This window comes from Sinohyriopsis cumingii, chromosome 15, assembly GCF_028554795.1.
Source record: "Sinohyriopsis cumingii isolate HCF-2022 chromosome 15, ASM2855479v2, whole genome shotgun sequence".
NCBI classification, from domain to species: Eukaryota; Metazoa; Mollusca; class Bivalvia; order Unionida; family Unionidae; genus Sinohyriopsis; species Sinohyriopsis cumingii.
In genome coordinates this window covers 134,478,406-134,490,862 of record NC_142975.1, presented here as the reverse complement: position 1 = coordinate 134,490,862, position 12,457 = coordinate 134,478,406, and the positions used below count along the sequence as shown (strand labels likewise).

Below are 12,457 nucleotides of genomic sequence, written 5' to 3'. Positions count from 1 at the left end.
AAAGCTACATTTTTTAGAAATGTTTAGCACGGTAGGATTCTCATCAAGCAGGGTTAGGTTTACTTCTGAACCTGTTTTGTAATTATTGTGCCCGAAATGTAATCCGTATAACTTACAGTGTATAACGTCATTACGTTTTTTATGCCCGTGGCATGTATAGTACACGGTTTAGGATATATTTTCAGCTGTAGGAGTGTGTAGAGCTGTGTAGAACTGTCTAGAGTGACCCGAGCGTTCAAAGTTATTGGAGTGATCGGGATCGACGTGGTGCAAGCTGTAATTCCATCCACAGGAATTAACCGTAGCAGCTGTGAAGCTGAACTGTAGTAGCCGTGGAGCTGAAATAGTGTGCTGATGACAGTGTATCTCCTTACATATCAGTTAGCCGTTGGCTAATTTTGGGGTTCATAAAACCCATTATATCTTTCGGGACTGTAAAGATAAGTTGTATATCTGTCCCTTTTTATCACCCTAATTTCACTACCGGAGTGAATTAATTTTACTACACGAGTAAAATTCTACTAGCTGAGTAAACTATATCCATCTTTTCATTGTCCAATCGTTGTGAACCACAATCGTTGTGAACAATTCACCCCTCGTCTTTGTATTTTGTAAAGTAATTTATTTGTATTTTTCATTATTAAGTATTGTAGTAAATTTAGAGTATGTGCACGTGGTTGTAGTGCCCCGTTTTAAGCAATTCTTAGATTTGTGTGATTACTTGTTTGATTATTGGAATTTGGCGCCATGGAAATATTCCTGGCCCGAACTAATGAGCTAATTAATAGGAGCAAACGTCACGGAGTGAAGTGTTAGTGTGTTTCCATGATGTCCTGGTTCACTAGTAGTGAATTCCGACCAGAACCGAATGACTGTCCCTCTCGTAAAATAGTACATATTAAAATCTAGTGGTATACATTGGTAGCGTGCCTGCAAGGACAGCACTTACGGTATTAAACCGGTAAATTACACAAGGGCATAAATAAAAAGGGACTTGGCAGGGACCGTTTATGTCGCCATGCGGGCGAATATGGTGCAGTTATATCGGCGAAATGTGCCTGGAAAGCATACATTGACTGGCCTAAGGTGGCGGAGTTAAAATAGTTCCCATTGTTAGGGAGTACTCGTATATGTTCTAAGGCGTGAACGGTTGGTGGTACGGAAACATAATGAAGCCAAAACACGCAGATGTACGGTTGATAGATTGTTGGCAGTTTGGTTTATCTGTGGTCTTGCATTAATTAGAGGAAAATTTAGGTATAGAATGGACACGTCGGGCTTTCTGATTTACAACTGAGGTTGTATGGAAGTCTTTGGAAAGTCGGGGAAACTTATGACTTCTAGCGAGATTCGCGCCAGGGTTTGACAACCGCTCGGTCAAGTAAATACCCGTGTGCGTGTAACAGTATGTTCGTTCTTATGTTAATTAAATCCAATATTTGGATTATATATACACGCACATATTCATAATCAATTGCTCATTCAAATCATTCATTATTAAACATTGTATTTATATTATCGCCAAAAGTGTTCTGTCGTGTATCCGGAAATCCCGCCCGGTTATCTTACACCGTATTTAGTTTCGCTTGATAACAATATTGACATAAAAGTACATGGAAGTGGTAAATGGAGAGGGGCGGTTTAAACATTTTAGCTATCATAACTATTACAATTCTTAATAGCATCCTTGTGTGCGTGTTGTCTGCACGCGTGTTTGTTTTCATAAGGCTGGCATGTGCTTCATTGATCAATTTCTGAACACCAGTGTTACATCGCAGTATTGACTAATGAACAGATATTCTGTCCATCTGTATTGCTTATAACTAGCCTAGGAAAGGCGTCTGTCGAAATATTACAATGTTAGAATTCTCTACCATGGACTTAAAATTTAAATTTTATGCAAGTCTCGGAGTAAACATTTTTCAAGTACGTATTTTTTCGCTGACTCAAAGCAAATGAATCAAAGTCATGCCATTATTGTTACGAATTTTTATAATCAAAAGGGATTTGCATAAATCGGACTGACTTTTCTCCTTAAGTCAGTTAATTGCTACAAAGGGGGTACATGAAGACAAAGCAATGAAAAATAATATTACAAGATACACAAGTTAACATTTCTTACAGAGACACAAACCCAGACTAAACTATATATATTATATTATCAGTTAAATGTATGCCATGAAGAAACGGACAACGGTACTACAATGTTTGTTGTACAAGTCTTTTGAAAAACGACCATACTACAGTCATTAACTTCTATTTCAGGTCACGATTGGGTTAGGCAAAGTGCGCGCGTCAGTGATAGAGCCTTACTCAACAATTTACTGACGGTACAAATTTATTATTATTGGTGAGTATGTGTATTAGAAGCATTATAAAATGAGCTAATATCTGCCATTTGTGCGTGTATTAGTGAAACAGTGAGAGAAAGAAAAACAGAAGATTACAAACTGTGTCTGCATGTTGCATAAGCAGTCGGACTCTTTGACTTGTGTAGGTGTGTGTGAAACTCTTTGAGAGACTAATTATAAAACGTGAGAGCGAATATCTTACTCGTACTTTAATAAAACAAATTCAGATACGTACATTTTTTTTACTCGTTTTGTTTGTTTGGTTATTTGTTTTGTAATGTTTTTTTTTTTTTTTTTTTTGGGGGGGGTATATTTTCTTTGTGAAATTTAGAGGACAAATCATATTAAGTCACATCCAAAGCAAGTGTACAGTATTGATTAGAAGGTTGAGTGTACAGTTGATTAACGATTGTCTATGGGTATGTATGTATGTATGTATGTATGTATGTATGTATGTATGTATGACATGGAGGGGGGAGGAATTATCTATTGTCTGTGGAGATGTATGTATGTATGATACGGGCGGGGGAGAGGAATTATCTGTTGTCTGTGGAGATGTATGTATGTATGATATGGGCGGGGGGGGGGAGAGAGGAATTATCTGTTGTCTGTGGAGATGTATGTATGTATGTATGATATGGGCGGGGGGGGGGGGTGAGAGGAATTATCTGTTTGTGGAGATGTATGTATGTATGTATGATATGGGCGGGGGGAGAGGGGAATTACCTGTTGTCTGTGGAGATGTATGTATGTACGATATGGGCGGGGGGGGGAGAGGAATTATCTGTTGTCTGTGGAGATGTATGTATGTATGATATGGGCGGGGGGAGAGAGGAATTATATGTTGTCTGTGGAGATGTATGTATGTATGATATGGGCGGGGGGGGGGGGAAGGAATTATATGTTGTCTGTGGAGATGTATGTATGTATGTTATGAGAGGGACGAATGCAGGGCCGGCGCTACCATTTAGGCAAACTAGGCAGCCGCCTACGGCGCTGATTTCAGGGAGCGCATTTCTCCAAATCAACAGTTTTGAAAAATAAATAAATTTCAGTTTTATTGAGGGTCGTTTTTTATCCTGGTTTATTTCATACAGGGACAAATAATCGGGTAGATTCAGTCTGACCGAAACACCAGGCTGACCGGGACAAGCAAAATGAGTGAGTGAAAATCGCGCGTATACCAAACTTTCAGGAGGTAATTACGTTCGCATGTTTTACGTCCTTCAGTTTGCCGCGGAAACCAAATTGAGGGGGGTAACTCCTTATCTTATTTTATTTTATTTTTTTTTAAATTTACCCATGTTCTGTGCTCAAATGTTGAAATTTTTTTTAAAAATGTATTTATAAATTTTTAAATTGATATTTTCCGGGGGTGGGGGGCGCCAGAATCTAACCTTGCCTAGGGCGCCAGATAGTCTGGCGCCGGCCCTGAAGGTAGGGTGAATGCATGGATGGAAGGCAGGCTGAATGCATGAGTATGTTTTTAGATTGTTATGATAGATGAATATCGGTAGGCAGTTTGAGTGGACAAATGCACGCATCCTCGTACCTACCGAAGTATGCATGGAAAGACTAATGAATTCATTGATATACAGAGGCATTGTTTTTCTTTATTTGTTACACTACTCTCTTTCCTCGGATGATATGTGCCTTTGTTTTGGATTTATGATCACAATATAACAAAATAACTGCCTATTGTAGACGTGTTCGTTTAATATATTTGGACTTTTGAATTAATCCAGCCATGTATGCTAACATGCATTAATTCATGGTTGATGTCTGGATGCAGGGATGAAAGAATCGATGCTGAAAGATTGAACTCGCGAAAGACTGTTCAACTAGAGAGGTTCATATCAACGAATTTGATTACATTCATAGATACGAACACTCAGAGAAAATTGTTTGCAAGTTTATTGTTAATCCTTAATATACCACTAGAATTAGGTAGCCCAGATTTCCGGAGTCTACTTGGAAATAATCGCAGTCGGAAATTATCCGGAAGCATACTATGAAGTTGTCTTACTGTATTGAAGTGGAACATTGTTTCATAATTGGCACACTACACTTTTTCCCTCTTGTAGTACTTATATTAATGCTAAACTCATCACATCGTTCTCGAATTCCTTCTATGGCCATACAAAATTGTTTTTATATATGTTGATGCATGTCAAGTCCAATTTCAGTTTCGCTTTATATTTTCATTAACATGAATTGATCCTTTTTACAAAGCGTAAGTGGCACCAGGGTGTCAAGACTGTTTAATGTTTGGCACCTGTTATGAATGCAAAGGAAAGTTTGTTGTTTTTATTATCACACGACAGCAGAGTTCTTTTGTATATCTTGCACATGTGTAATAGCATCTCATGACGTTGACGTCAGAATGTACGTAACGATGTCATATAGGAAACATGTATGATGACTGAAATATATGTACTTAAAACTCATTTATTTACTTATTTTTTCTGTAATACAGTGTGTGGTAATTCAAATGATAAAACAGCAAATCTAGCATGTCTTCAAACAATAGCATTCATTCTAATATCAATCCAGAAAGAAAGCAAGAAAAATTTAGCTGGTAAGTTTAAAATATTATCTATTAATCACCGAATCCAGTTAAGAAAAGCCAAATTAATGTACATGTATTCCAATAATAGTGCTCCTGAATATTTACAATCACTATTCCAGTATAGGCTGCCTGGTAATACTTCCCACCTGCAATTCATTTCTACCAAACAGTATAAAATTCCCAACCCAAATAAGGAATTATTCCAAAATGTTTCCAGTACTCTGGAACTTTGTACTGGAATAGTATTCCAGTTGACATTAGAAATGCCAACTATATTTCCTTCTTCCCAACCCAATATATACAGCGGCTTCAGAGATGCAGTTAAAATAGATAAATTCTTTTGTATGAGGGCCTCAAGGTAGATTAGTTCTTCAGCTAATTGTGTTACCCTCTTTAAATAAAATTATTATTATTATTATTATTATTATTATTAATTTTGTCTTCGTCAGTCACTGTACTTAATGACATTCGGCTATTGATTTGAGAGTTCAAGCAGCCATATAGATTGATGTAAATAAATGCTTGTGGTACAATTTTAAATTCCTGTGGCAATCAATATAAACTAGCTAAAATCATTTCATATAGATGGTAGAAGTGATCTACACTATTGGCATACACATATTTAATACTGTTAAGGTCGACTTGCTCTTTTCCAATTCAAGTAATGAATTTATTATTTATATTTTAAAACAACGTAAATTGTAACAAAGTCTATGCGATCTTACTTTGGAGTTCAGAGATTGGACCTGACTACATTATAGTTGTTAAAAAAAATTAGACCTGTTCAAAATTCATATATCGATTTAAGTCTTCTAAAATAAATACTACACTTTTATTCTTCTTTTAAATATAATGGATGCCTTAATGTGTATTTCTAAAGCCCGAAAATATGTTAAGATAATACTGTCATGATAAACATAAGGATTTAATAATCCTAAAATGTTTTATTTGCCTAGAATTTAGACTGACATGAAGGCTTGAAAGAAACAGAATTTTGTTCGTATTTGGTCTATCATTTTGGCTAAGAATTTTAATTGCCCAGTCTGCTTGGAATTCATTTTTTCCACCTCTGAACTGCAAATGATATCTGTAATAAAAATATTTTACTCGGTGCAATGGCAATTTTGAAACTGCATTAAATCATTCAACAACTTTATATGTATTCATTTAGCATGACTTTGCCAAAGCTTACAATTTTATGTACAAAATATATATAACAAAAGGTAGGAATAACTTGACGCGTATCTGGGATACAATACAGAAAACCTCTTTCTGTATACAAGATATGTGTAGCAGCTGCCTATGAATGTGTAACTTGCACTTTGTACCAATAAAATAAAAAACTGCATCCATGTACACACAAAATTAAAACTTTGGTAGTTATTCTTACAATACAACATTTGCAATGACTTTTATTTTCCAAGGTGGACTTGCAAAGATTGATAATTGATGTAAATACACGACTGTTGTATATGTTGAAATATCCATGGTATCACGATTTTAGCTTTCAAGCTTTTTGTACCACATACATACAGGGATTCAGTATGCTTAATCTTTTAAACAAATTCCAGGAGATAATAAGCGTGGAGCCAGGCCTTCTGAGGAAACTTTTCATACAGATGTTGTAGTTCACCCCCGCCATGTATTTAATGTATAGGAGCCATGTTCAAGGCAGTGTGGTGGTTATCATCCATCCCTCAACACAGGATTACTCGAATGGTGTGTGGAAAAAGTAGGGAGATGCACAGACCTGGAATAGATGTTGTGCGTAGACAGCTCTGCATATCACTTTTGTCGGAAATGAATATATCAACTTTGTTTAAAATGTGTACTGTCTCTTAATGCATTACTCTTAACATGCTTAAGAGTTTATTTAACATCAGAAGTTTCAAGACTTTTAGCAAGACTGCTTACCAAATGAGACATATGCTTAGATTATTTCTTTGCAACCACTGTCAAAGAACTTTAAAATTGTAAGCTGTCCATTTCAGACATGCATACATATGCAAATGATAAGGACTTTTTTTTACAATTGATACTCATCGAGTAGAATCTATGCTGATGATGATACAATGATTAAGTTCTTGTGTAAATATTATCTTCATCTACATTCAGCCATTCATATTTGATTACAATGCAGGAGTCTTTGACTTCTAGAAATGATCCCTCCCCCCACAAGACTTTGAGCTGTCCATCTTAATATGAACAACACTTAATATCAGTTATAGTTGTGATGGAACTCTCAGTGCTCATGTCAAAATAAAAAAACCATGTTTAGTTTTGATCCATGTGTATTTTACAGTGGAATTTGCTGATGGAAGATGAATACCATTTGAATAAGTGCCTGTTCCTATTATTTTGTAAAATATATATTTTTTTTACATTTTAGAAATTGCATATTACAAATTATACTAATATTTCAGGATTTTCAAGTTCTAATCCTTGAAGAGACTGGACTTGCCTTGGCCAGGATGAACAGATGGGATGTTCTTGTCCTCAACGATGAAGTTGACTTGATGAGCGCCAACGTATATGATGCCTATAGGCAGTTTATACTACGGTAACGTGGAAGGCTGAGGTCTGGACAGATACGTGTAATTACCTCTTGCTGTTTCTGGCAGAGACGTGACCAATATCCGTATGGACAATACACTGGAATCATACCCTCTAGGCTTACATGAACTTAAATGCTTTCTTGAATATACGAATTTGTAGATAAATGAATACAGTTGACTTCTTTCTTTGTTTTGTTGTAACTGCACATAATATTGCATCAATGCTTTCATTCAGATTTTTTAAACACCAGTCTATTTCTACCTATAAACAATGTGGGCAAGAAGATCATAAATAATTAATATAAAAAGTTTTCAGCAATTGTAGATACATCATTATACATTGTTTAAAACTAATATTTACAGGATATTATATAAAGTGTAACCTGCCTTAGCAGACACCTCCATATATCAGACACTGTTTCATATTTTACATAACTAAAATCAAGGGATCTTCTCCTTCAACAAAACTAGAGTTGATGGTGGTCTTGAGGCGCCAGGTTTCTACAAATTCTACTGGGATCATCTTCCTTTAGTTCTCTTCTCCTCTTCATACCCTGCAAGCCCTCAAATCGACAGACGAGGGCTTTCTGTATAAGCTCCCTGATGTGGGGATGTTGTATTTTCCTTGCAAGAGTAAACGCACCATTTACCGCTTATTTTTATTGTAAGATCGAAGATACCTGTTTTAAAGAAAAAACATTTTTCTTAACTTGTGTGACAAGCATCCATGCTAGCCCATATTAACTTTTCACCCAGTGTTAGAGCCTCATTACCAGTTCCCAAAAAGGATATGTCGAGGGGTTGTTTTTGTTCTTATTTGTTCTATCTACGAAGTACTATGTGAGACAGGATGCATTTTTGTCCATTCCTTCTAAAGGCAACAGATTTTCATGAACAGGTAATAGCTAGTAATCATCATGACAACATCTTCCCAAACCCCCTGAGGAAATTCTATGAACCCCATATATCCTTAATAAAGTGTGTCAGTCCCCTGGGAAAGTGCTATACATATCATTGGATCTAATTATTAGACTGTCGGCTGGGAAAGTGCTATACATATCATTGGATATAAGTATTAGACTTGCATTGCTCAAATCAAAATAAATAACCACTAGAATGATAATAATACCAATTAAAAGATCAGTTTCCATGAAAATATTAAGATTTCTTACCACAAATATAAAAAATGTGTGCCAATTGTTGCAAAATGACTTGTATCTTATACCAATTTTCATTACTTGTACATATGAATAATATTCCACTGGATTGAAGTCCAAACGGGGATCATAATGGACAATCAGTACATAAAATTATATGTATTTCTAATTTCCTGTAGTGAAACAACCTTACACCATCTCTCCTTTGTTTCTCATTACACCTCTGACATTATGGATATTGTGATACAAAGCATTTAGCTTATTCCTAATCCTGTACACAGGAGGGATGTATGAAAAACTCTTGGCACAGTACATCATGATCTGCTGATGAAAAACTTCTGCAATTATCAAAAACATGTACCTTGTGACATGTCATTTGTAATCTGTTAACAGATTAATACACTTATTAAATAATTATTACTGTTGGTACATTTTTCATACGTAAAATCTTTACTGAAATATGTACTGATAGAGTGTCATAGAATTGCTTATACCTGATGTACATGTATTATACCTGAACTTACCAAAAGACTTGAGAAGGAGAGTCACTGTACAGGTATCATGTGCACACAACTTATGAATGCTAACTTAAGATTCTTCAAATGGTAAATATATACAGTAAATTATTAAGTTGAGAATAAAAACATTTAAAGCAGTCTTAACATTTCTCTTTTAAATACCGTGCAATTGTTGCAAACCTGACATTAAAGTAATACTCCACTCTGTTCAGGAACCTTTGGTCCAAGAGCACATGTGTCAAGGTTTTCAGCACTTTGGCGTCCTTCTGGGATCAAGCCAAGGTTTTGTCCACTCTTCATTCTCCAACAAAAGTTCATGTAGGCATTTATTAATGCCTTGGCCATGTGAGAGGATCCACTCACGTGTATTGGTCATGTGAGGAGGACACTCCTCCAGATACTCTGAAGGAATACCACAATCAATACCTATAGCACCTAAAGCTGGTTTCTTTTGTCAATTGACCTCATATTGATAAGACAACTTGATTTTTATCATCAAGGGAAAGCTGCATTGTAGATTTGGCTAATAGTTAATAGCAGGATTGCAGTTTTGCTTGGATCAATGTTCCTTCAATATTCCACATTACTCTGACATTTCAAATAAATTGTTTTTAATAGACTACATACCTACAAGATTTGCTGATGTATATTTACGGATATAATATACATTAAAAGAAATCAGAAGATAATGATTATGCATTTAACTTTGATTTTATACAAAAAATATCATACAGTAGTAAATGTTTACATATGTTTCAAATACAAGGACAGAAATCTCACCAAAAATTGTTCATGGCTGTTAACGGTCTTGCACGAAAACCAAAACTGGTTCATAATGTCTTGGGACCATTGTAATAAAGCCAAATTTTCTTATGTTTGGTAACCATGAAGTTAAATATGCATGAAGAGCAATCATCAAAACAGAAACAGCTTTCCAATTCCAAACGTTTAATAACTGGGAAGAATGAAAATCAACAAGTTTTGTAAAATTCAACAAATCATTTAATTCCCTAGAAAAAAAATGAAAATTTAAAAAGTTCTTGCATTATTGTGAATTAAATCCCAAATAAGTTATATCACCAGTCCTAATGAATAAAATTCTAATTAAATTCCAGTGGTGTCCAAAAAAACTTCAACCCTGTTATCTCAGTATTTTGTTTTTAAATTGAATATCTCCTATATGCATTTATCATGAGCTAAGTGAATAGATGGAAAGAAGGTGCTAGCAAGAACTGCATGTGGGACATAGCTATAAATGGGAAACTGCATTTTAGATAAAAAGCATATTGGAACATTGGGTATGTAGACACAATTTTGAAGTATACAATCACTGGTCCTTTAAGTATTGAGTGATGGGGGGGGGGGGGAACAGCTGTGATTATTGGGTTAGCCAGCACCGTATACTGTAACTTTTTTTGAATAACCAAAACAATGACAGTTCCAATTATGCCCTGGAAAGAACATTTAGCAACAATTCGGAAATTCTTTGACAGACTCGTTGATGCATATTTGACAAGTAATTTATCTAAAAGTGAGTTCTGTCGTGCTAGTGTAACCTCTCTAGGACATATCGTGGGACATGGACAAGTTAAACTCATAGATGCTAAGGTCATGGCTATCTCTGAATTCCCTGTGCTTGTCAATAAAAAAAAAAGTAACTGACGCGACGTTTAGGTATGGCCGGATACTACCGAAAATTTTGTTCCAATTTTTCTGTAATTGCTGAACCCCTGACAAATTTATTGAGTAAGAAAAATACGTTCCTTTGGACTGAAAAATGTCAGGAGACTTTTTACAAGTTGAAAGCCATACTTAAAAGCGCGCCAGTTCTTACAGCTCCAAATTTCAGCCAATCATTTAAATTGTCTGTTGATGCAAGTGATGTTGAGGTTGGAGCAGTTTTGATTCAAGAAGATAAATATGGTATTGATCATCCACTGTGCTATTTTTCTAAGAAATTAAATAAGATTCAAATAAATTATTCAAGAATGGAGAAGGAATGTTTCAAGAATGGAGAAGGAATATTTGGCTTTGATATTGGCATTGCAACATTTAGAAGTTTACATTAGTTCAACTCCTTCCTCGATTATTGTGTTTAGTGACCATAACCCCCTTACTTTCATCGGCAAGATGAAAAATAAAAATCAAAGACTATTAAGGTTGAGTTTGTTGTTGCAAGAATATAATCTTGACATCAGGCACATCAAGGGAAAAGATAATTTAATAGCAGACGCACTTTCTCGTGTATAACAATGTATTATTTTATGTACACTGTGTGTAATTTATATTAGTTTTTTTTAACCTCATGTATAATTAGTCTGTGGTAAAAAGAAATCTTTTACATATAAATCTTTCTTTTTGCTTAATGGGGGAAGTGTTATGCATATTTGATTTAATTTATATCTGATTTAATTGTTTTATAAGTTTTAAAATCTTTTTCTTTTTAATTTCATTTCATGTTAAAATAATGAAGTTTTGTTTAATAGGAATTTGGTATTATCCAGAAAATTCAGTTTGACCTGAATCTTTTCATCAATATCTAATATTAGAAACACTGTTTCTGATCTTGACTTAGTTCTTAGCCTTGATTTTGTGTCAAGTAAACAACTTCTTCTTTATTATTCATTTTTAATGTGTGAATGATAATCGTGAAATCGAGGCTGTATTGGATACGTGACCCTAGGCTTGTAAATAGATTTTAGTGAAGTAAGCAACTTAAAAAAAAATGTATTCTTAGAATAAAATGATTGGTTTTCGTCAGGGCCATGTTTTGGATACGTGATGTAAACATGATCATGTGACCCTCATAGGGGCACCTCAAAAATTATCTTATAAATATTGTTTTAGAGAAATAATCTCAGTTGGGCTTTTACACTGGAAAGTGTCTGTTGTGTAAGTTGGAGTTATAATTTTTATTCGATTTATCTGGATTCTAAAAGATTAATTCATTTCTTTGAAAATATTTTGAGTGCTCATGCAGAATTCTTGAACAAAGAAATTTCATTAATTCAAACATCGGATTATTTATTGTGTTTCTACAAGGAACTTTAGACTTCAACACAATACAGGATACAGCATACGTCATCGTCTTCTATCATGCATTCTTCGTCGGGACTCAACTTGAATTCATTAGAACACTTTATTATTATAACTTTAAAAATTTTATTCGTGCAATATTCTTGTATTATTTTTGGATTTGATTTTTAAAACCGCAATTTTTATATATATTTTTGCAGTATTTTTCCAGGGAAATAAATTATTCGTTAACTTTTTTTAAGCTAGTTGTTTTCACTCTTTCTTGTGTTAC

At 34.7% G+C, this 12,457-nt stretch overlaps 1 long non-coding RNA gene across 6 annotated transcripts in view; it reads left to right on the top strand.

Annotated features, from left to right (window-relative positions):
- LOC149782819 (uncharacterized) overlaps positions 1-7,653 on the top strand; it is a 281,237-nt gene extending 273,584 nt beyond the window's left edge. For 3 of the 6 annotated variants that reach the window (XR_016414467.1, XR_016414465.1, XR_016414468.1), the window contains exon 2: positions 7,344-7,653. This is a non-coding gene — a long non-coding RNA (uncharacterized LOC149782819). Of the gene's footprint in view, positions 1-2,265; positions 2,351-7,343 lie in introns of all 6 variants that reach the window. The other 3 variants (XR_016414464.1, XR_016414466.1, XR_016414463.1) reach the window with 2 other exon arrangements.
- The last annotated feature ends 4,804 nt before the right edge of the window (positions 7,654-12,457 follow it).